The sequence below is a fragment of the Littorina saxatilis genome, linkage group LG4 (assembly GCF_037325665.1).
Source record: "Littorina saxatilis isolate snail1 linkage group LG4, US_GU_Lsax_2.0, whole genome shotgun sequence".
In the NCBI taxonomy this organism is placed as follows: Eukaryota; Metazoa; Mollusca; class Gastropoda; order Littorinimorpha; family Littorinidae; genus Littorina; species Littorina saxatilis.
The window spans coordinates 24,176,353-24,200,742 of record NC_090248.1 but is presented as its reverse complement, the minus strand read 5'-3'; the positions used below and the strand labels follow the sequence as shown (position 1 = coordinate 24,200,742).

Genomic DNA, 24,390 nt, shown 5'->3' with positions numbered 1-24,390 from the left:
TTTCAGTGGGTTGGCGTTGGGATGAACTAGGGCGCTGCTAAAGGAGAAACAATTTATTAACAATACTTTGTGTCCGTTTTGAATCTTCCACAATGTCGTTGAATTAGCGAAATTTAGTTTTAGTAAATCTTCCCCAGACAAACAGAGCGAGCAGCTTCACTATCTCTGCAGACGTTGCTGATTGTGAATTTGAAATACGTCACATTATCAGATGCCATTCGTTTTCACAGATCAGCAGAAATGTTCATTTGACCTTTTTTTATCATGATGTTTTGATGCAAACAGGTGGTAGAGAGGAGTTTCACGTCTGGTGTTTTGAAGGTAGGCCTATAGAGAGCCCAATTTAAGCAGCCTTAGATTTGTTTATATCTTTTTTTTTAATTCAATCGTTGATAATGAATTTAGAACACGTCGTGCATGCCACGTGCCGTTCATAGGACGTAGGCCTAACACCGTTAAAGCAGCCTCAGATTTTATTTTTTTGATTCTGAATTCAATCGCTGAGAATGTTTTAAAATTAGTTCATAGTGGCATGGGTACCACGTATTTATCTTCACAGAGTCAAGCACCAATGTTCGTTACTGACTGTCCGCACACACACTACTAGCTACCACACAGGTCACACTTCTCACAGTCCACTTATTTGATGCTATGTCGACGATATTTCAGGGAAAACTGAATAATTATGATGGTGTTGTTTAGGGCGCACCATGTTATCAGCAGCGTGATTGTTTTTAATTTTCTTTGATATTTTTATTTATTCATTTATTAAAAGAAAAAAAAGAGTTCGAATTAACGTTTGTGTCTGGCGAGTTCAGAAAGGTCGTGTGAATGTGTAGATTACGCGATGTCGCGATACTCTTCAACTCTTTCAAGTTAGGGCCACTTAACACGAACAGGTTGCAGCGTAAGACTGGTAAACGACTTTCATATATCAGATTACGCAAACGGACTTCCGTGTTTACATTGTACCAATATCAACCGCGTTCCAAGGCATCACGATTCCCTTTGTTGCGGTTATTATTTTCCAACCATGCACCATTGGTGCACAGTTCAAAACCTTCATTCACTGAGACCGTGAATCAGCAGTTACAAGACTGACTTGAACAGCTGAGATATTTTGACTAAGATGGGAACGTTCTTACGCAACAACTTGAGATGATATTCGATCAAGTGTTGCCAGCCTAATACACTGAAGTCAGAATGATTCACTGTTTGATTTTGTATCTTCCAAATTAGGTTGTCTGAAAGAAAACAACTATTTTGGCAGGGTTCCGCCAGGTTGGTTCATTCATACACAACAAATGCGTCGTGCATGCCGCTCAGAAGGAGCGGAAGTTGTTAACCTGAAGTACCCGGATCTTTACAGATGATTCTACACTTCCTGTGTCGGTCTGTCGTAAACAAAAAACAAACGTCCGTCCCTCCTCAACTTTTCTAATGTTTTATTCGTTTGCGCTCGTGTTCGGAAGTTGGCAAACAGAAAGTATTTTTCTCTCTGTCTTTGATGTCACATCATGACACGATCCTCAGTTTCGACACCCAAGCACCTTTAAGAAATAACAAGTCGCGTAAGGCGAAAATACGATATTTAGTCAAGTAGCTGTCGAACTCACAGAATGAAACTGAACGCAATGCAACGCAGCAAGACCGTATACTCGTAGTCCACCGCTCACGGCATAGGCAGTGAAATTGACAAGAAGAGCGGGGTAGTAGTTGCGCTAAGAAGGATAGCACGCTTTTCTGTACCTCTCTTTGTTTTAACTTTCTGAGCGTGTTTTTAATCCAAACATATCATATGTATATGTTTTTGGAATCAGGAACCGACAAGGAATAAGATGAAAGTGTTTTTAAATTGATTTGGACAATTTAATTTTGATAATAATTTTTATATATTTAATTTTCAGAGCTTGTTTTTAATCCGAATATAACATATTTATATGTTTTTGGAATCAGCAAATGATGGAGAATAAGATAAACGTAAATTTGGATCGTTTTATAAATTTTTATTTTTTTTTACAATTTTCAGATATTTAATGACCAAAGTCATTAATTAATTTTTAAGCCACCAAGCTGAAATGCAATACCGAACCCCGGGCTTCGTCGAAGATTACTTGACCAAAATTTCAACCAATTTGGTTGAAAAATGAGGGCGTGACAGTGCCGCCTCAACTTTCACAAAAAGCCGGATATGACGTCATCAAAGACATTTATCAAAAAAATGAAGAAAACGTTCGGGGATTTCATACCCAGGAACTCTCATGTCAAATTTCATAAAGATCGGTCCAGTAGTTTAGTCTGAATCGCTCTACACACACACACACACACACACACGCACATACACCATACCCTCGTTTCGATTCCCCCTCGATGTTAAAATATTTAGTCAAAACTTGACTAAATATAAAAATCAGGGTCTCAGCTAAATAGTGGCACGTGCTCTTCCGGCAGGATTAATACAGCTGCTGAGTAAAGACAGGGGAAGTCTTTATCCGGAGAAGTTTGATAAAAAGAGAGCGTAGATTTTTATTTTGATGCAGTTTGCGTATATATATATACGAGCGTCCACACTGCCAGACGAAAAGTTGTAAGATTACGATCTCTGTTTAAAATAGGGAATTGTTTAAGGATGATGCTTTGCTGGCGCCTGAGTGTTATTGCGTACTGACTCGTGGTGATATACGGTCGGAGTTGTTGGCGAACAGTGCCTGAGTTTTTACGCTGCATCACGGCTTTGACAGGTAGGGAATCACGATACGCACGTGTACACTGCCTGCAACTTCACACACTCATACACTGACCGCCATAGATGTGGACTGACTAACTTACGGTCACAATCAAAGATAGACACAGGCACGCACAACAGACCAAAAAGATAGACACAGGCACGCACAACAGACCAACACGCATACGCACGCATACATTCCCAGATACACACACACACACACACCGGCACATTCACACACACACGCACGCACGCACGCACGCGCGCACACACACACGCACTCATACGCACGGACACGCACACACACACACACACACACACATAAAACACACACACACACATATATACGATAGTGTATAATAACAACACTCGCACCAAATAACATGCACCAAAGAATGTTTTTCTTGTCACTGAAGAAGAAAAATAAAAGGATCCGAATAAGGAGTTCGTTTTTCGTTGTGTTTCAAGTTCTTGTCAAGCTTTTATGAAGAGAAAAACATAACTCAGGAAAAGACAATTTAATTGCTGAAAGAAAAGTTCACCTTTGTCAACTGTTTATTCTACAAATATTCTGACGACTACGAAAATAAGGAAACCTTCACTATTCTTCTCTGACCTATACTATGCGAAACTACCGTCTTAGGTTAGTTTATTCTCAGAATTGTTAGAAACACCTGATTCTGCAATAAACAATGCATAGCGAGTTGATTTTCTCGGGAGCTGGGGAAAATCCCCTTGCTTTTAAAGTGACAAAACCTTCAAGCATTCATATCAAGAGTCAAAATATAAAATACACATCTTTCACCTCTTTTCTTCTTCTTTTTTTTTAAGGAGTTCACGGGCCGTGTATTTTTGTTTAAATGTCCCTCTAAGTTAAATTACGCTTCAAATGTTGCATTTGATTTTTTCCTGACGTTAAAGATGAATGTGATAAAAGTAAACTTGTCAAGATGCTGCACCAAATTGTTAGCTTTAACACAAAAATAATAGATTTTTTGTAGTCAGTCTACTTCAATTAAAAAGATTAAATTTTATCCGATGGCACTTGCACGTACCAGATTATTTTTGTAAATGTTCAGTAATAACTTTTTTTTTTTAACCTTTTGCAACAGAAGAGTGACACTATATTTAATGCACTGTCTCCAACAGCTTTGCGTACACTTCAAAACTTGATTCCGGATTCTGTTGGGCCAGATGACTTTCGCTGATTGTAGAGAAGAATCCATACCAGTATTAGTACGTATACATATCTGCAAAGGAGACAAATACTTTTGTGGGTTCAGTATCTTTAAAGAAACAAAATGGTCTCCGACGGTCTATACACTAGCAGTCAATACGAAGAGAGAAAATGTAAGTTTTACGCCCTCACGGCAAAGCCATTAGGGGCATGTTACTCGGGAAAACCCGGCTTTGTATGAAAATAAAAAATAAGAATGGGGGGAGGGGGATGGGGGGGGGGGTGGGGGGGGGGGAGGGGGGATGAAGACAGCTGGCTGCCGGCTGCTAGATGAGACCTGAAATGGGCAGTCAATACGCAGGTAACCCCTGCTCATATTATTATTATAGACTTTCCCGATATCTGGCTTTCTGGGGAACACTGCAGTTCCTAAGAACCTTGTTCATGAAAAAGCGGTCATGAACTTTGTGAACGGTCAAATGCATGTGTCGCTACCTCAGCTTGTTAAAGCGACGAAGCCGACTTTGATATGAACCTTTTCTTAAAGGTCCAGTTTTGTGTACATAATCTGCTCTTTTTTGTGTGGCAAGCGCAACCCGGCCAAAAACACAGTCATAACTGAAAATAGGTTATTTCAAGCATTATTATGAGTTTAATTGATCACTTTGAGCTCACCACGAACTAGGGGGGGGTGTGTGTGTGTGTGTGGGGGGGGGGGGGTGGACTAAAAAAGTCGGGTTCTGCTGCAAAGTTGTCTTATTGTCTTATTGTCTCTTGCTCAGTGGACCATGTCCAGGCAGTCGTGTGACTCGCTCATCTTTTCAGGAAATATTTGCTATCAGATTTCTCTTCTGGAAAATGAGCATTGTCCTACTTTCGAGCGAGTCAGGGTTTACATTTCCTGTATACAGCAAGATTAGGACACTTTTGGCTGGGGGATTTAAAGATATTAATGTTGATCGCTTTAAAAGAATACGCCTCAGCAATAAACTGGTTCGTACAAGTTATAATGTGATGCATTGTCCTCATGCCATACGTATGGAAAAGAGGAACGTTTTCGTTTACATCATTAAAACATCTGGCAGGCTTATAATAATTGAGACTCCAGGCGTTAGAGCAGAGAGATGAGAAAACTTTAGAGACTGATGATGTGTCCCAACAACTGTCATTCATGTGGCATGTATTGGAGTGACGACAAATGTGTCCAAACGAAGGCATAGTGAGTAACTCATACATACTATTTCTGAAGCTTCAAGCGCCAAAAAACGCAAGGGAATGGGTCCTTACAAATGTTCGCTGACAAACAACGTATTTTTAGTGGTGATGGTTAAAATCAGTTGACTGGTGCCAAATGGTCATTCAGAAGCGGTTTTTTTTTTTGGCACGAGTGTTTTAAAGGTGGTGTTAACCCGTGATTTGTAAAAATGTAAAAATTGTTACAAATCACGGGGCGCGCCCCGCGATTTGTAAAAACATGTTTACAAATCGTGGGGCAATAATCTTATGGTTAGATTTCGCTAAAAAGTTATGTCAGATGATGAATGAACCATGGGGAAAAAAGTTATAGAAAAAAAAAATGTAAAAAAAGATTTTATTTTTGGGTAGCGTGACTCACGCTTCCAATATTTTGTTTTCTGTTTGCTGAGAACATGTGCTTTGCCTAAAAAGACTGACCAATCAAATTCATGTCACTATGCTTATAGCCACGCCCAAACAAGTGCAGCAACAGTTTGACACTGGAGCGCTGTCCACGCTTTTTTTTTAAACGAAATGCACGGGATTTGAGAGGAGTTTTGCGCTTGGCATTTTCCAAATAAGGATATCCTACTATGAGTACTACGCTGAATTTTCAAACGGCTACACTGGCTTCGTCTTTCCTGATCAAAAGGGGGTGTATTGTTGATAATTGTAGATGATAATACTCTGCATTTTAATGGTCAAATGGCGATTTCGGTATAAAAATGTAGACAAGGACCTTTAAGCTTACCCTTTTGTAAATTTATGTAGGGCTTTCAAATTTTTTTTCAGTGAGCGCTTGGGTTGGTAAAAAGTGTTGGTTGGGTCGAAAATGGCGGTATTTAGTGTGTCACTGTGTGTATTGAGCTGAAAGGAGAAGTTAACCTAACACTTCAGTGTTACACAAATTATTACCATATTTCTAAGGCATATAATTCCTTTAGATTGCATTGAAAATATTTACTTTTTCTTCGTGTTAATACAACAATTTGCTGTCACCAGCTCGGTAAACAAACTGTTTAGTGTCAGGCGGTTAAATTCTCACGCCAGAGATCGAACACTAGCCCCGAAAAAGGAAATTTTTCAGGGATATGGCCGGAGTGTTTGAAAGAGCAGGATTTCGGTAAAATTGAAGATGTGATTTTGTTGTTTTGGTGGTAAAAGTCAAAAATATCTCTCAGATTTGTAACCGTTTTGAGAGTTCAAGCTGAATCATACTGTCAAAAATTGCCGTCTTTAATGGTAGGTGTGGTGTCGGTTCTGTGGCACGTACCATACCCAAATGTTGCTCCAAACAAACTAGTCCCTTTTTAAGAAAAATAAAAGCTGATATTTAATCCTCATATATATTCCTGATCGAAACAGGCTACTGCTGTGTATCATTTGGGCTAGAAGAATATTCGTAGTGTTTATTTTAACAAGATTTGAGAGATTTTACGAATAGAAATACTTTAGTTTGTGGGCAGAACTGCTTTTAAGCTATAACTGACGAACCGAGATTATAAAAGGGATTGATCTGTTTCAGTTCACAGCTCAATCATCTAGTCACACATAACTTCTTCTTCTTCTTCTTCTGCGTTCGTGGGCTGAAACTCCCTCGTACACTCGTGTTTTTTGCACGAGTGGAATTTTACGTGTATGTATGTACCGTTTTTTACCCCGCCATTTAGGCAGCCATACGCCGTTTTCGGAGGAAGCATGCTGGGTATGTTTGTGTTTCTATAACCCACCGAACTCTGACATGGATTACAGGATCTTTTTCGCGCGCACTTGGTCTTGTGCTTGCGTGTACACACGGGGGGTGTTCGGACACCGAGGAGAGTCTGCACACAAAGTTGACTCTGAGAAATAAATCTCTCGCCGAACGTGGGGACGGAACTCACGCTGACAGCGGCCAACTGGATACAAATCCAGCGCGCTACCGACTGAGCTACATCCCCGCCCACACATAACTATTTGTACCACAGCTCAAAATATGTACAGCAAAAGAGCTTATAACTGCTTTTGAGTTGTGAAGTGAAAATTTCGATATTTCCAGGAAAAGTGTCACTGATTTAGGGTAAATTGTGTATACTTCTATGAACTGATTAGGATAATGTGAAAACGGAAATAAATGCGAAAAACTCATCGCCTTAAATATGTTTATGTCCTGGTGTATTTTGAATAAAAAGTCATGTTAGCAAAAGACATTTTTTGGGGTGGGCGTGGTTCTTTTCTCTCCGAATGATTCCTACACGAAATCGACGTTTTACCCCCCTTTTCCTTTTCTTTTTTCTTTTTACATTTTTGGCTGCTCTTTTTCTGGCTTTAATACTTTGATAGCTGGTCAAGTTACAGATTGTGCGTCCCCAAAAGATTCGAACTCATGCAAGAGAGAGAGAAAATTGCATAATAATGTTCAACCTGAATTAGTGTATACACTTTTAGATTCCCCGACCGCCCCAACAACCAACGCTCAGATTGAATCTTATAACAACATTTTGTGAAATTTTGTCAAGGAGTTTGTGTGTGGTACTTTTGTTACATAAAAAGACGAACTCACTTAAGTCTTGTTATACGCTGATTTTACGAAAGAATGACAGCGACTTATTTTAAGTTTTTGGAGAATGGTTTTGGTCACGGGTTAGTGAAAGCAGCGATTTTCATTAAGATTCTAGTTTTGTTTCGGTTGTTGCCTTTATTTGTGTTGCTTTTTGTGTTGCTTTCCTCTTTTTACATTTAGTCAAGTTTTGACTAAATGTTTTAACATAGAGGGGGAATCGAGACGAGGGTCATGGTGTATGTGTGTGTGTGTGTGTGTGTGTCTGTCTGTGTGTGTGTGTAGAGCGATTCAGACTAAACTACTGGACCGATCTTTATGAAGTTTGACATGAGAGTTCCTGGGAATGATATCCCCGGACGTTTTTTTCTTTTTTTCGATAAATGTCTTTGATGACGTCATATCCGGCTTTTTGTAAAAGTTGAGGCGGCACTGTCACACCCTCATTTTTCAATCAAATTGATTGAAATTTTGGCCAAGCAATCTTCGACAAAGGCCGGACTTCGGTATTGCATTTCAGTTTGGTGGCTTAAAAATTAATTAATGACTTTGGTCATTAAAAATCTAAAAATTGTAAAAAAAATATGTTTTATATAAAACGATCCAAATTTCTGTTCATCTTATTCTTCATCATTTTCTGATTCCAAAAACATATAAATATGTTATATTTGGATTAAAAACAAGCTCTGAAAATTAAAAATATAAAAATTATGATCAAAATTACATTTTCGAAATCGTTTTAAAAACTATTTCATCTTATTCCTTGTCGGTTCCTGATTCCAAAAACATATAGATATGATATGTTTGGATTAAAAACACGCTCAGAAAGTTAAAAGGAAGAGAGGTACAGTAAAGCGTGCTATGAAGCACAGCGCAACCGCTACCGCGCCAAACAGGCTCGTCACTTTCACTGCCTTTTGCACTAGCGGTGGACTACGTTCATTTTCATTCTGTGAGTTCCACAGCTTGACTAAATGTAGTAATTTCGCCTTACGCGACTTGTTTTCTCTTCACCATGGAACTGAATGAATGAATGAAAACTCGCGAAGGGGGTCCCTCGCTTTAAGTTCAGTACAGCGACTGCCCAATGCAAAAGTTCAAGTCACTTTCAGTTCTGATGTCTGCCAATGGTCATGGGAAATCCTGACCGGCTAGTAGTCATCATTTCTTGGAAATACTAAATGTGACATTTAGGGTCGTGACCGGTTTGACCGCTAGTCATGGGCATTGGACGCGTGCTTAATGCGAAAGTGGAAGGAAGAACAAGTCGCGTGAAGCGAAATTAGTACATTTAGTCAATCTGTTGAACTTGGGGCCTTGCCTATTTTTACATAGATATGCATAATCGACACTTTCGAGAGGGCTGCCATTCACTCACGCGCAAAAAAATTAGGGCAGAGACAGGAAGGAAGAGGAAGAGTAGCAGGTGTGTGTGTGTGTGTGTGTGTGTGTGTGTGTGCGCGCGCGCGTGTGTGTGTGTGTGAGTGTGTGTGAGTGTGTGAGAGAGAGACAGAGACAGAGACAAAGGGGGGCGGACAGGAACAGAGAGAAGACAGATAGAGAACCAGGGAAGAGAGAGAGAGAGAGAGAGAGAGAGAGAGAGAGAGAGAGAGAGAGAGAGAGAGAGAGAGAGACAAAGGGGGGCGGACAGGAACAGAGAGAAGACAGATAGAGAACCAGGGAAGAGAGAGAGAGAGAGAGAGAGAGAGAGAGAGAGAGAGAGAGGGAGGGAGAGAGAGGGAGGGAGAGAGAAAGACAGAGAAGAAGAAGAAGAAACGAAGGGTGTGAGAAGTGAAAATACAAAAGGATGGCCGGGAAGAAAGAAAAGCAGGGAACAAAGAGCGCGAGGGAAAGAGAGGAAGAAGAAGAGAGAACAAAAGGATGGCCGGGGAGAAAGAAAAGCAGGGAACAAAGAGCTCGAGGGCAAGAGAGGAAGGAAGAAGAGAGAACAAAAGGATGGCCGGGGAGAAAGAAAAGCAGGGAACAAAGAGCGCGAGGGAAAGAGAGGAAGAAGAAGAGAGAACAAAAGGATGGCCGGGGAGAAAGAAAAGCAGGGAACAAAGAGCTCGAGGGAAAGAGAGGAAGAAGAAGAGAGAACAAAAGGATGGCCGGGGAGAAAGAAAAGCAGGGAACAAAGAGCGCGAGGGCAAGAGAGGAAGGAAGAAGAAGAGAGAACAAAAGGATGGCCGGGGAGAAAGAAAAGCAGGGAACAAAGAGCTCGAGGGAAAGAGAGGAAGAAGAAGAGAGAACAAAAGGATGGCCGGGGAGAAAGAAAAGCAGGGAACAAAGAGCGCGAGGGAAAGAGAGGAAGGAAGAAGAAGAGAGAACAAAAGGATGGCCGGGGAGAAAGAAAAGCAGGGAACAAAGAGCGCGAGGGCAAGAGAGGAAGGAAGAAGAAGAGAGAACAAAAGAGATATAACAAAATAAATAAAATTTAAAAAAAGAAACAAAAATTAACATCTGCAGTAATGTCGTGTGTGGCTTCTTTCCACTCTTTCAAGTGTTACCTTTCTACCTTCTTCTACTTCCCAGGAACGTGCACGTGTGTATTCAGACTAGCGTGCTTCCACGTCATTTGACCCTTACAGGGTAGTAAACTAATGACGTGTCGTTGGTATATAAGGCACCTGTAGTTGTACTTGTACTTCTTTCGCTTTTGACTGTAAGCGTGTACCTAGATCTGTGTTATTACTGTACAACACACATTTGTATCAGAAGCAGATAGACTGCCAACGTTAACGTTCCGAGCTTCAAAAACAAGAACAGGTTTCGTATGAAACGTTTAATTCTTCTTCTTTTTCTTCTTCTTCTTCGTTCATGGGCTGAAAACCCCCACGTACTCTTATTATTGTTTTTGTATGATTGGTTTTTTTTTTACGTGTATGACCATTTTTACCCTGCCATGGCATTCAGGCAGCCATACGCCGTTTTCGGGGAAAAACGTTTAATTCAAAACTCAATCACATTCTATGTTCTACAAAAGGCTTTACATCTGCCATACTGTGCCAAAAGTCAAGGCATAACAAACGTACTGCTGTTTTTATAAAACAAGGCAAAGTAATCTAGTCCTGTACAACGAAATAAGGAAAACTTATCAATGAATAAATTATGTTTCCGATGCAAATACATGTTCTTGGCCAAGAGAGACAATCATCTCTAAACGTGAAAAGGAAACGCAATTATTACGCATCAATAACACAAACAAACAAACTGGCGCGAGAAATCAATGAATTTTCGCTGAAAAATAAAAAATGTTTTCGCTGAAATTTCCTTTTGGAGGCGTGGGTGTATTTTTCACTGAAAGCGATTGAAGTTTAAATTCGTTTGTGTTTGGTAAGCGATAATTAAGGAGCTTCCGCAAAGATGAGCCTTTCGGACATCTGTACGGAAAATTAACTATGTGGATTATGTTGCCTTTTTCGGTGTCTGACTTCAGAGGTTGATCCATCCATGTATGTATAATCATTCTTCGTGTGACAGTGAATGAGTGTCCACAAAGCTACGCGTGGCTTTGTTTCCCGGTGTTATGAAAGTCACGTTTACGGTATTTCAAATGTAAGAATGAGTTGGTGCTTGCAGACTAAGGCCAAATACAAATATATGTTAGTTTAGGGTAACCCGACCGACCCTATTTTTTTCCCGCCGAACCTTAAACTTTTATTTTATTTCTCAAAATACCCAACAACTTTTGGCTCATTTTGCTAACCATACCGAGACTAAAGGAAGTAACATCTTTTAAAATCGACTAAATGAAAGAAAACAAGTCGCGTAAGGCGAAAATACAATATTTAGTCAAGTAGCTGCCCTTTTTCAGCAAGACCGTATACTCGTAGCATCGTCAGTCCACCGCTCATGGCAAAGGCAGTGAAATTGACAAGAAGAGCGGGGTAGTAGTTGCGCTAAGAAGGATAGCACGCTTTTCTGTACCTCTCTTTGTTTTAACTTTCTGAGCGTGTTTTTAATCCAAACATATCATATCTATATGTTTTTGGAATCAGGAACCGACAAGGAATAAGATGAAAGTGTTTTTAAATTGATTTCGAAAAAAAAATTTTGATAATAATTTTTATATATTTAATTTTCAGAGCTTGTTTTTAATCCGAATATAACATATTTATATGTTTTTGGAATCAGCAAATGATGGAGAATAAGATAAACGTAAATTTGGATCGTTTTATAAATTTTTATTTTTTTTTACAATTTTCCGATTTTTAATGACCAAAGTCATAAATTAATTTTTAAGCCACCAAGCTGAAATGCAATACCAAACCCCGGGCTTCGTCGAAGATTACTTGACCAAAATTTCAACCAATTTGGTTGAAAAATGAGGGCGTGACAGTGCCGCCTCAACTTTCACGAAAAGCCGGATATGACGTCATCAAAGACATTTATCAAAAAAATGAAAAAAACGTTCGGGGATTTCATACCCAGGAACTCTCATGTCAAATTTCATAAAGATCGGTCCAGTAGTTTAGTCTGAATCGCTCTACACACACACACAGACACACACACAGACACACACACAGACACACGCACATACACCATACCCTCGTTTCGATTCCCCCTCGATGTTAAAATATTTAGTCAAAACTTGACTAAATATAAAAAGGAAAAAAATTGAAAAAAGCCGACCTACCGACCCTATCATTTTTGGTCACGTTAAACTAAACCAACATATATTTTTATTTTACCTAATTGAGGTGACTATAAAAGGAAAGCTATGCAACTTCAGTGCCTGTGTAGAATGAGGTTTGAGACTTTACGAGGCGTGTGATTTTCGGTGAAGATGTTTGAAGTCCGTTTACGTTCAGGCCAAACAAAAATATATGTTATTATTATTATATGAAGTCTTATATCGCGCGCGTATCTCCAGACTCGGACTCAAGGCGCAGGGATCTATTTATGCCTTGTGAGATGGAATTTTTTACACTATACATCACGCATTCACATCGACCAGCAGATCGCAGCCATTGCGGCGCATATTCTACTTTTCACGGCCTATTATTTCAAGTCACACGGGTATTTTGGTGGACATTTTTTTATCTATGCCTATACAATTTTGCCAGGAAAGACCCTTTTGTCAATCGTGGGATCTTTAACGTGCACACCAATGTAGTGTACACGAAGGGACCTCGGTTTTTCGTCTCATCCGAAAGACTAGCACTTGAACCCACCACCTAGGTTAGAAAAGGGGGGAGAAAATTGCTAACGCCCTGACCCAGGGTCGAACTCGCAACCTCTCGCTTCCGAGCGCAAGTGCGTTACCACTCGGCCACTCAGGTTTAGGGTAACGTGACCAAAAAAAGATAGGGTCGGCTTTTTAATGTTTTAATTTTTTAATTTTTAGTCGATTTTAAAGGAGGTTACTTCCCTTAGTCTCGGAATAGTTTGCAAAATGTGCCAAAAGTTGGGTTTTGTTTTAGAAATGAACAAAAAGTTTTAGGGTCGGCGGGAAAAAATAGGGTCGGTCTGGTTACCCTAAACCCACATATATTTTTTATTTGGCCTTAGGAAACAACAATTAGGAAGTGTCCACAAGGATATATATCTATATATATGTACATGTTTTTGGGACATATGTACGGGATATGTTTGTTTCCTTTTTTTTGGTACATTCATACAATACATGTATAATTCATCTTCGTGTGGAAGTGTATTAAATTACACACAAAGGCAGAACGGTCTGTATGAGTGGGTTCTGTTCCCTGGTGCAAAGAAGGTCACTCTTTGATCACAGTTTTCTTTATTTCTTATTTATGAATGAATTAGTGCTTTCAGACTATCAGCGAGCCGACCGATAAAGGAAAGTTTTGCAACGGCTTGAGGCTTGTGTGTGTAATTTTCACTGAAATCGTTGGAAGTGTGTTTGCATTTAGGAAACAACACTTGAGGAGCATTCACAAATATGTTTCGGACATGTGTACGGAAAATTGACTGTGTATTGTTTGTTTCGATTTTGGTTTTTGATTTCAGAAGATTTGCACATGAAATTTCTTCGTGAAATGAATGATTACACATAAAGCCAGAAAAAGAAAAGTGTTGGTTCTGTTTCCTGGTTTCAAGAAGGTCACGGTTTCTATGTATATTTCACAATTTATGAATGAGAGTGCGCTTTCGAACTGAATGGACTGAATGACAACGGAAAACCACGCAGTGCATCATGCAAAGATATAAAAGTTCATTGAGGCTGATGATGATGATTATTAAACAGTTAACGTATCTATAGGTGCGTACATACCGTTTATGTTCTGCTCGCTCAGGATTTTTTCATTCGTATTATCATTGACTATTTGGAATTTATCAACGGTAAGAGTGTGTGTGTATGTGTGTGTGTGTGTGTGTGTGCGTGTGTGTGCGTGTGTGCGCGTGCATGCGCGCGTTTGTGTAGACTGTGTAGTGTACCTGTTGTGAGCGCTCAAGATTTTCATACATATTATTATTGGCTGGCTACCTTGCGGTAGTTTTTTCTTGGCAGTACTTTCCTTCACAAAAAACTTTGCACTGAATAATGCGAAGTTAATTTATGAAAGTTTCCTGGAAGCTGATGATTATACTCAACACACTTGTAAATTTATGCTAAGTGTACATGTAACGCGCTGATATGCTTCGGATTATATGTTTTTATACATCATCATTGTCTACGTTGTGTTACACGATAAAACTGTCTTTTAGAATATATTTTTGATGATTTTTTTCCAGGAATATATAGCTCCGATATGCGCGCACGAGCGCATGTGTGTTTGTTTGTCTGTCTCTGACGGTGAATGTGTGTGGGTGCCTACGTCTATTTATATTTCCTGTGGCTTTAACTGTTACTTATTTCAAGGTACACTCAGCCTCCCGTTAACCATCCGTTTTTGTGTTTGTTGTGTCTGCCTTTGTGTCCCAGTTTTCACACTGCTCCGATTCAAAATTGATACAAACAAACAAACGCCGACCAACACAACAGACAACCAACCAACCAACCAACCGACCAACTAACTTCCGTCGAAACAAGGGAAACTATTTTCTGCTATTTCTACGTATTAACAGTTATTCTAGCCTCAGAAAACGAACATTTCGCAGAAGAAATTTTGACTAACACCGTTGAAAAAAATCACTGTTGTAGAACAAAGATCTTTTTCGCTTTTGAGCACAAAAGCTTAGACCCTTTAAATCAGGAGGAAAAAAAAAATCAATTAACGAAAAAAGAGGCGGTAACGGTTTCGAATTTAGCAGGCCACAACCTTCAAGAACAGAACTGATTGTTTTCGAATGAATACTGAAACCCGATCCGTTTGTAAAACGTTTGTTTCTGTTAAACTTTTAAATTGGGCGACTGAAAAGTAATGTAAAACCAAACGTAATCTTCTCTTTGAATGAAATAATCAATAGAGCTCTCTCTGTCTGTCTCTCTCTTCGCCTCTCTGTCTCTCTCTGTCTCCGTCTCTCTCTGTCTGTCTGTCTGTCTGCCTCTCTCTCTGTCTCACTCTCTCTCTGTCTCTCTCTCTCTCTCTCGCTCGCTCTCTCTCTTTTTGTGTGTGTGTGTGTGTGTGTGTGTGTGTGTGTGTGTGTCTCTCTCTCTCTCTCTCTCTCTCTCTCTCAGTTTATCTGTAAAACACTGAATAATTATGTTCTTTGTCTGTTTATTATTTAGCAATTGTAAATAAGTCCCGCTTTAAGGTAAGGGCCAGATGTAAAAAGGCAAATCACTGCTTATTTTATTACACTCGTTAGATAAAGAATGTTCGCTCTCTCTCTCTCTCTCTCTCTCTCGCTCGCTCTCTCTCTCTCTCTCCTCTCTCTCTCTCCTCTCTCTCTCTCTCACTCCCCCCCCCCCACCCCTCTCTCTCCCAGGACAGGTTGTAACACTAGGCTGTGCCTAAACCTCTATCCTTAAGTATTAATTTAAGATCAATCAATCAGTCAATCCCTCTCCCTCTCTCAGTCTCTCCCTCCCCCTCCGCCCTCCGTGTCTCTCTCTCTCTTTCTCGAAACCCCCCACCATTTATGTTGTAGAATGAAATTTTTGTCTTCTTTTTGTTCCAGGTCTATCTGCCACTAAGGAAAACAGCAGGCATAATCAGCGCTCAGTTTATGTGGCTGAACACCGGGACCAATGTGTGATTTTCCTGCTTCTTCCCTATCGTGTCGATTTCTGATTGGTCGGTCACAGAAGTTGCGTTGCCCTGCACTCGTCTGCATTCAAATCCACGCCGTCGAGGTAAGTGTGGAGTTTTGTCGTGTCTGCTATCCCCTGCTTTTGTGTCGGGTAAAATTCAAGAACAGTGTCCCATTTTCAAGGGAGCTGTTGTCCCAAGGTACCACACTTTAGTGATGGAGAGTACCGGGGTAGTTTGTTGAAGCAAAATCGTGTTTTGAAAAGCGGTTCTTTTTCATTTTGAAATTCCATCGATTACCGTACGGCGTAACATTTATTTACATGTTCAAGGGACATAACCACATAAGGCTATGTTGACGGACGGAGGTTGGTTGTTTAATTTTTTAATTTTTTTAATTTTTAAATTTAACGTCCCTACAACCGATATGGCTTTGCGGTACCGATGCCCGTTGGTTTCCTTTCTCAGTCACAAACGGTAGTCTCCGTGTTTGAAGTTTTTACACCCCCGGTATAGGGGTGTGTATAGGTTTCGGTCGATGTGTCAGTTTGTTTGTGTGTTTGTGTGTTTGTGTTCGCATATAGATCTCAAGAATGAACGGACCGATCGTCACCAAACTTGGTGAACAGGTTCTATACATTCCTGAGACGGTCCTTACAAAAATTGGGACCAGTCAAACACACGGTTAGGGAGTTATTGGTGGATTAAAATTATACAAGGACTTATAGAGGGACATCTTAATGGTCAAAGGGAAATAACCATTCTCACTCAGTCACTGCCACCAACTGAGAAGGTTATTTCCCTTTGACGGGGGTGTTTTTCCTACCTCAGAGGAATTTCTTGTTTTTAGTACATTTGCATCTTTTATTTCAAAATAAAGAAGGTTTTTAAAAGAAATAAAAATAAAGTAATGTCCGTTTTTACACTTGTTACTTGATATCTTGTTCAAAATCTTGATCTTCTTTAAAAAAAAATTAAAAAATCTTATCCTGGAAATAGACATTGGTCTTGAATGTTACCTTGTTTGGGTTTGCAGGGTTGCGAAAGAACGTAGTGTCACTTCATGCTACCAGTTTCGTATTGGGATACTTTTTAGTAGTGTTTTAGTCGGTTTAGCCTCCCAAATTAAAACCCTTACACTGGTGCATTTCTGTAACACATGTTACATAGCCACTGGTGAATTAACAGAGAGAAAAATAAAGAAAAACGGTCATATATGTTTTCGCATCCATGGGAGGTAATCGGAACCGACCAAACAGACTGAGCCAGTAGCGCGACATATGTCGTGACAACCAGGTGACAGTATACGTAAAGTAGCGCGACATATGTCGCGACAACCAGCCTAAGGGTTAAAAGAACCCGTTGCAAGAAGATATTTGAGTACATTACACGGAGAGAACCATGTCACTTTAGTGCAAATCAGGCAACAAGCAGATTCGTGGTGAAAAGCTATGGCGTCAACGAGAAAAATCGATTTATCCCGTGCACCTTACGTAATGCACTGAAGTTTTGAGAGAGAAATGCTACATAGCTCTGCTTGCAAAGGTAGCAGGCATGGTCAACACTAGTGTTCAAATTCTTCTTCTTCTTCTTCTGCGCTCATGGGCTGAAAATTCCCTCGTACACTCGTGTTTTTGCACGAGTGGGTTTTTACGTGTATGACCGTTTTTACCCCGCCAAGTAGGCCGCTTTCGAGGGACGCATGCTTGGTATATTCGTGTTTTTAGAACCCACCGAACTCTGACATGGATGGCATGATCTTTTCCGTGCGCATTTGGTCTTGTGCTTGCGTGTATACACGAAGGGGGATAAGGCACTAGCAGGTCTGCACCTGGGAGATCGCCGAACAATTTCCACCCTTAACCCACCAGGCGCGGTCGGGATTCGAACACTCTACCCTCCGTATGGTAGGCCGGAGTCTTATACACTAGGCCATTGCGCCCCTCTAGTGTTCAAATTCAAAACTCGTTACAAAAAGTGTGTTCAAAATAGGATCTCAGTTTAGAGTGCGTTCAAGGGACACGTCTTCAATCCTCGTTATTCAAAACGTTTACAGAAAGTAGGGGAAAGTCGCTAAACCTGGAACAGTTAAGGAGAAACAGCCGTACCAGACAAAAAAAAATGGATATTGCAAAGCGTTCTTTATATTGTCACATACTAGACTCTATCAGTAAATAAACGAACCACATAAAATAAAATAAAAGTCACGCAACTCATCAGACTGATCATAATAAAAATGTCTGCATTTGTTCCAGGTTGGACGCATGGGTGTGTAAAGTGGAACACTGTGTTGTCAAACTCGGAACACATACAAACACACCCTGACTCTCTTTCTAGCTCTGTCTGTGTCTCACACACACACACACACACATATACACCCACACACTCTCATTCACACACAAACAAGCACACATTGCCACACACACAAGATAAATAAATACGTCATAACATTTTGATTAAGCCATTTTATGTAAATGTCTTTTTTTCAACATCCTATTTTGATTTTTACCAAGGAAATAACAAATCGGATAACAATTTAAGCCTTAAATGTAAAACAAAAAGATAAATAAGGGCTAGGTCTAAAAAGGACTGAAAAACAAAACCTTAAAAAAAAGAGGAAAAAATAGGCAAAGAACCGATTTCGCAGACAATGTCCTTTGTCTTCTACTGTCAGCGCAGTCATCGTGTGATTACTGTGTGCACTTCTGGCACTATAACATATCCTCAGGGGAGTTGGTGCCACACATGAAGCAGTGCCACGAAATTTCGCAGCTTCATTTGTACCCCTCTTCTGTTGACAAATAGATATAAAAGGACTACATGCCCAATTGACTAAATGTAAAAATCATTACGCATAAAGTCTCAAAGCAAATAACTAAGAACAGATTTAAGAACTGATTTTGCAGACACACACAAATTGCTAAGTACAGATTTCGAAGTCCTTTTGTCCGCTGCTGTCAGCGCAGTCCTCGTGTGCCCACTGTGTGCACCTCTGGCACTGTATCGATATAACATCATGTTCTCAGGGGAGTTGGTGCCACACATGAAGCAGTACCAAGTGCTTTTCCACGGGATAGAACGCATCGTCGAGAATGTTCTCCTTTTTTCCCTCTGATCAGAAGATATTCCCCTCTTGTTTCTCTGAGCAGAAGATTTTGTAGCTTCATTCTTTCCTCTTTTCTGTTGACCTGCACGCCTTTTTGCAAGTGAAATCTCCAGCTTTTTCTTGTAAGGAGAAGATTGTTTTTTCGTGATGATCTCTTCGACGAGCTTGTGGTTGTGCGTTGCAGGACATCAGCAGCAGGTAAGCTTACATTTGCTGCTGACACCAAGCAATCATAATGACCAGAATCTCCATGTACAGTGTACAAAACAACGATGGGGGTGACGTTGGCAAATTTATTTCAGCTTCAAGAATGCTATTGATTAGTTCTTGTTCTATCTCTGGTGTTAACGTAGAAGGTCTTCCTGTGAACTTTACTTCTTCTTTTGCAAATTTGTTTGTTTCCTTCTAAATGACTTTTAAGAGTTGTGACAGTAACACCATATGCTCTTGATGCGCAACGCAAACCCATATCTCCGTTTTTCACTGCCGACAAAGCGCAGCCCATTTCTTCTGGTAACCACCGCCGTTCGGGTCTCATAATACTGTCAAACAAATCAATCAATCATTCAATAAAACTTATAAAAAGGAAAAACACAACAAAACCGAAAAGAGAATTGAATGCGTGAATAAAACAGCAGTGAGGGTAAGATGGAACAGAATGCTGCAAAGCTGGAACACTGTTCCATGTTTGCCTCTCTTATGTGTTCCATCATTGCCGCATGGCACCTGCATGGATTTCGCGTTTTTTCTGTTGGTTACACGTGACGTTTCAAATCTTTTTTCCCGTTCAAGTTATTGCAAATCTATGAAGGTTTATCACAGCAATCAACATTTTACGTGAACGTATATAGATAAAGAGTAATAATACAAATTATAGACGGTAGAAATAAGAAGAAAGAAGAAAAGTTTAAAAAACGTACCATTTTTTTGTTGTTTTGCCGCTGTAGTCATTGTTGTTGCTGGAATAATATCAAGGAATGTCACTAGACATTTCTGCAGAACAATTGTTCATGAATTGTTCCCCGTTGATCGCATATTGAGGTGTTCTAAGGTGGCCGACTGTTCCGGGATTGGCGACTTTCCCTCACGTAAACGTCGAACTTGACCCTATCTTTTGCGAAGAGTTGAAACCTATAAGTTGTTTCATTTGCCAGTGACAACCCGGAAGACGCTTGAAGAGTTATTCCGCCTTTGATCGCGCTCGTTTTAACTCCTCAAAGCTATCTGCTATCCGACTGTTCATGGATGTTTACAGCTCTTTTTCGTGCGCCGTGGTTGTTCATGTAAGGATGATTGTTAAGTTTGAAAGAGAAGGCCGGTATTGTTTATGTAAGCACTGCTAGAAGTGTCTATGGTTGCAAAGAGGAAGTGAAGTGATTGTACCACATAAAATCAGCAAAGCTATCTTACCCGGAAGAATCAGGACATCTGCGTGTACACGCGTAGTATACTGTCTAGGACTTTCTTCTGATAACAAAAGAGAAGACATTTTCATCTCTTTATATGTCAGCCATACTGCTCTCAATACTGCTCAAAATAGGTTAATAAATAATTTGAATGTAGAAGAAACTAGTACATTTACTTTGGAAAAATTAATCTTACAAACGAATGAGAAAGGGAATTATTTGTTTGTCCTCTTCTGTGCCGGGGACTTAGCTTTGCCTCAAATCGACAAATGAGTAAATCAATGCATACATTAGTCAGTCAATCAATCAATCAAGTCATTGAATCAATCAATCAATCAATCAATCAATCAAATCAATCAATCAGTCAATCAATCAACCAATCAATCCATCAATCCATGAAAAAAAGACAAAAAAAGACAAGGAATTTATACAGTAATTAATGAATAAACGAATGTGTGAATTACTGAATGATGGAATGAATGAAGGAAGGAAGGAAGGAATACGTTAAGAAGTAAATATATTTTCTGTTCAACTGACGCCATCATAAATCTGCTAACATTATTTTATTTTATTACCAAGGCGATGTTGCTTGTCAAAGGTTTCAGTGTCTGAAATGTAGGGGAAAGTCGCTAAACCTGGAACAGTTAAGGAGAAACAGCCGTACCAGACAAAAAAAATGGATATTGCAAAGCGTTCTTTATATTGTCACATACTAGACTCTATCAGTAAATAAACGAACCACAAAAAATAAAATAAAAGTCACGCAACTCATCAGACTGATCATAATAAAAATGTCTGCATATGTTCCAGGTTGGACGCATGGGTGTGTAAAGTGGAACACTGTGTTGTCAAACTCGGAACACATACAAACACACCCTGACTCTCTTTCTAGCTCTGTCTGTGTCACACACACGCACACCCACACACTCTCATTCACACACAAACAAGCACACTTTACCACACACACAAGATAAATAAATTCGTCATAACATTTTGATTAAGCCAATTTATGTAAATGTCTTTTTTTCAACATCATATTTTGGTTTTTACCAAGGGAATAACAAATCGGATAACAATTTAAGCCTTAAATGTAAAACAAAAAGATAAATAAGGGCTAGGTCTAAAAAGGACTGAAAAACAAAACCTTAAAAAAAAAGAGGAAAAAATAGGCAAAGAACCGATTTCGCAGACAATGTCCTTTGTCTTCCACTGTCAGCGCAGTCATCGTGTGATTACTGTGTGCACTTCTGGCACTATAACATAATATCCTCAGGGGAGTTGGTGCCACACATGAAGCAGTACCACGAAATTTCGCAGCTTTATTTGTACCTCTCTTCTGTTGACAAATAGATATAAAAGGGCTACCAGCCCAATTGACTAAATGTAAAAATCATTACGCATAAAGTCTCAAAGCAAATAACTAAGAACAGATTTAAGAACTGATTTTGCAGACACACAATAATTGCTAAGTACAGATTTCGAAGTCCTTTTGTCCGCTGCTGTCAGCGCAGTCCTCGTGTGCCCACTGTGTGCACCTCTGGCACTGTATCATGTTCTCAGGGGAGTTGGTGCCACACATGAAGCAGTACCAAGTGCTTTTCCACGGGATAGAACGCATCGTCGAGAATGTTCTCCTTTTTTCCCTCTGATCAGAAGATATTCCCCTCTTGTTTCTCTGAGCAGAAGATTTTGTAGCTTCATTCTTTCCTCTTTTCTGTTGACCTGCACGCCTTTTTGCAAGTGAAATCTCCAGCTTTTTCTTGTAAGGAGAAGATTGTTTTTTTCGTGATGATCTCTTCGACGAGTTTGTGGTTGTGCGTTGCAGGACATCAGCAGCAGGTAAGCTTACATTTGCTGCTGACACCAAGCAATCATAATGACCAGAATCTCCATGTACAGTGTACAAAACAACGATGGGGGTGACGTTGGCAAATTTATTTCAGCTTCAAGAATGCTATTGATTAGTTCTTGTTCTATCTCTGGTGTTAACGTAGAAGGTCTTCCTGTGAACTTTACTTCTTCTTTTGCAAATTTGTTTGTTTCCTTCTAAATGACTTTTAAGAGTTGTGACAGTAACACCATATGCTCTTGATGCGCAACGCAAACCCATATCTCCGTTTTTCACTCCCGACTGGGCAAAGCACAGCCCATTTCTTCTGGTAACCACCGCCGTTCGGGTCTCATAATACTGTCAAACAAATCAATCAATCATTCAATAAAACTTATAGAAAGGAAAAACACAACAAAACTGAAAAGAGAATTGAATACGTGAATAAAACAGCAGTGTTCTGTTTATTGTTTGATGAGGGTAAGATGGAACAGAATGCGGCAAAGCTGGAACACTGTTCCATGTTTGCCTCTCTTATGTGTTCCATCATTGCCGCATGGCACCTGCATGGATTTCGCGTTTTTCTGTTGGATACACGTGACGTTTCAAATCTTTTTTTCCGTTCAAGTTATTGCAAATCTATGAAGGTTTATCACAGCAATCAACATTTTACGTGAACGTATGTAGATAAAGAGTAATAATACGAATTGTAGACGGTAGAAATAAGAAGAAGAAGGAAGAAAAGTTTAAAAAAACGTACCATTTTTTTTGTTTTGCCGCGGTAGTCATTTTTTTTGCTGGAATAATATCAAGGAATGTCACTGGACATTTCTGCAAAACAATTGTTCATGAATTGTTCCCCGTTGATCGCATATTGAGGTGTTCCAAGTTGGCCGACTGTTCCGGGATTGGCGACTTTCCCTTACACGTATTAGATTGCGAACAGATTGCGTTTACATTCTAAGTTGTTCTCGTTTTCATTTTTAGAGAGTGATTGTGAAAGTTGAACACTAAAGTTAAATAGATATTTCTCGCGGATATAATTCTTTTTTTATTATTATAAATTTCTCCTCCAGTTAGCTTTCAGAATTTGTTTTTAAATAAATTCTACCAATTCCCCCCCTCCCATCACACAGTTTAGTTTTATTTTACAGATTTTGTGTCAATGATGTGTGTGTGTGTGTGTGTGTGTGTGTGTGTGTGTGTGTGTGTGTGTGTGTGTGTGTGTGTGTGCGCGTGTGTGTGTGTGCGCGTGTGTGTGTGTGTATGGGTGTGAGTGTGGGTGTGTGAGTGTGTGAGTGTGTGTTTGTGCGTGTGTGTGTGTGCGTGTGTGTGCGTGCGTGTGTGCCTCTGTGTATGTCTGTCTGCGTGCCTGTCTTTATACTTGTGAAAGGAAAAATGCAAGATAATATCTGACCGCCCCCCTCCCTCGCCTTGCCCCAATGCCCCTCAAAACCCAAAAATATCCTATGCCTCTCCAGAAACGGAATCCACAATAATCTCACACGAAGAGTGTAAAATAGAAACGTTAAAACTGAATGAAACTTGTACGGAGTGTGTCAGAGGGGGAATTATAGGGTATCCCTTGTGTACATCTCTTCCGCGTAATATCACATCCTCCAGGTTTAAGAAAGGCACATCAGCGACAGCGCAACTGTTCTATAGTCTATTTTCCGGATATGGTTACAAAGACAGCGATCCACTTTTTCTTTTCTTAGAACTCTCTCTCTCGCTCTCTCTCTCTCTCTCTCTCTCTCTCTCTCTCTCTCTCTCTCTCTCTCTCTCTCTCTCTCTCTCTCTGTCTCTCTGTCTCTCTGTCTCTCTCTCTGTCTTTCTCTCTCTCTGTCTCTCTCTCTCTCTCTCTGTCTCTCTCTCTGTCTCTCGCTCTTCTCGCTCTCTCTCTCGCTCTCTCTCTTTCTGACTCTCTCTCTCTCTCTCTCTCTCTCTCTCTCTCTCTCTCTCTCTCTCTCTCTCTCTCTCTCTCTCTCTTTGCTTCTTCGTGTGTGTACGTGTGTGTGTGTGTGTGTGTGTGTGTGTGTGCGTGCGTGAGTGCGTGCTTGTATGTCTGTCTTAGAGCCACTTTTCCTTCCCGTCTCCTCTGTTTCCCTCATCCGTCTTTAACATTACTTTATCAGGATATAAGTTAAATTCCTACAAAAATCTAAACCCACCCCAACCCCCACCCCAACCCCCACCCCACCCCCTCTCTCCCCTCCCTCCCATCTCTATTTATGCCCCCCCCCTCTCTCTCTCTCTCTCTCTCTCTCTCTCTCT

The 24,390-nt window shown here is 40.1% G+C and overlaps 1 protein-coding gene across 1 annotated transcript in view; it reads left to right on the top strand.

Annotated features, from left to right (window-relative positions):
* LOC138964289 (serine/threonine-protein kinase TBK1-like) overlaps positions 1–24,390 on the top strand; it is a 111,057-nt gene that overhangs the window by 16,793 nt on the left and 69,874 nt on the right. Inside the window, exon 2 of the mRNA XM_070336202.1 lies at positions 15,706–15,880. The gene's annotated coding sequence lies outside the window, so the exon portion shown is untranslated. The remainder of the gene's footprint in view (positions 1–15,705; positions 15,881–24,390) is intronic.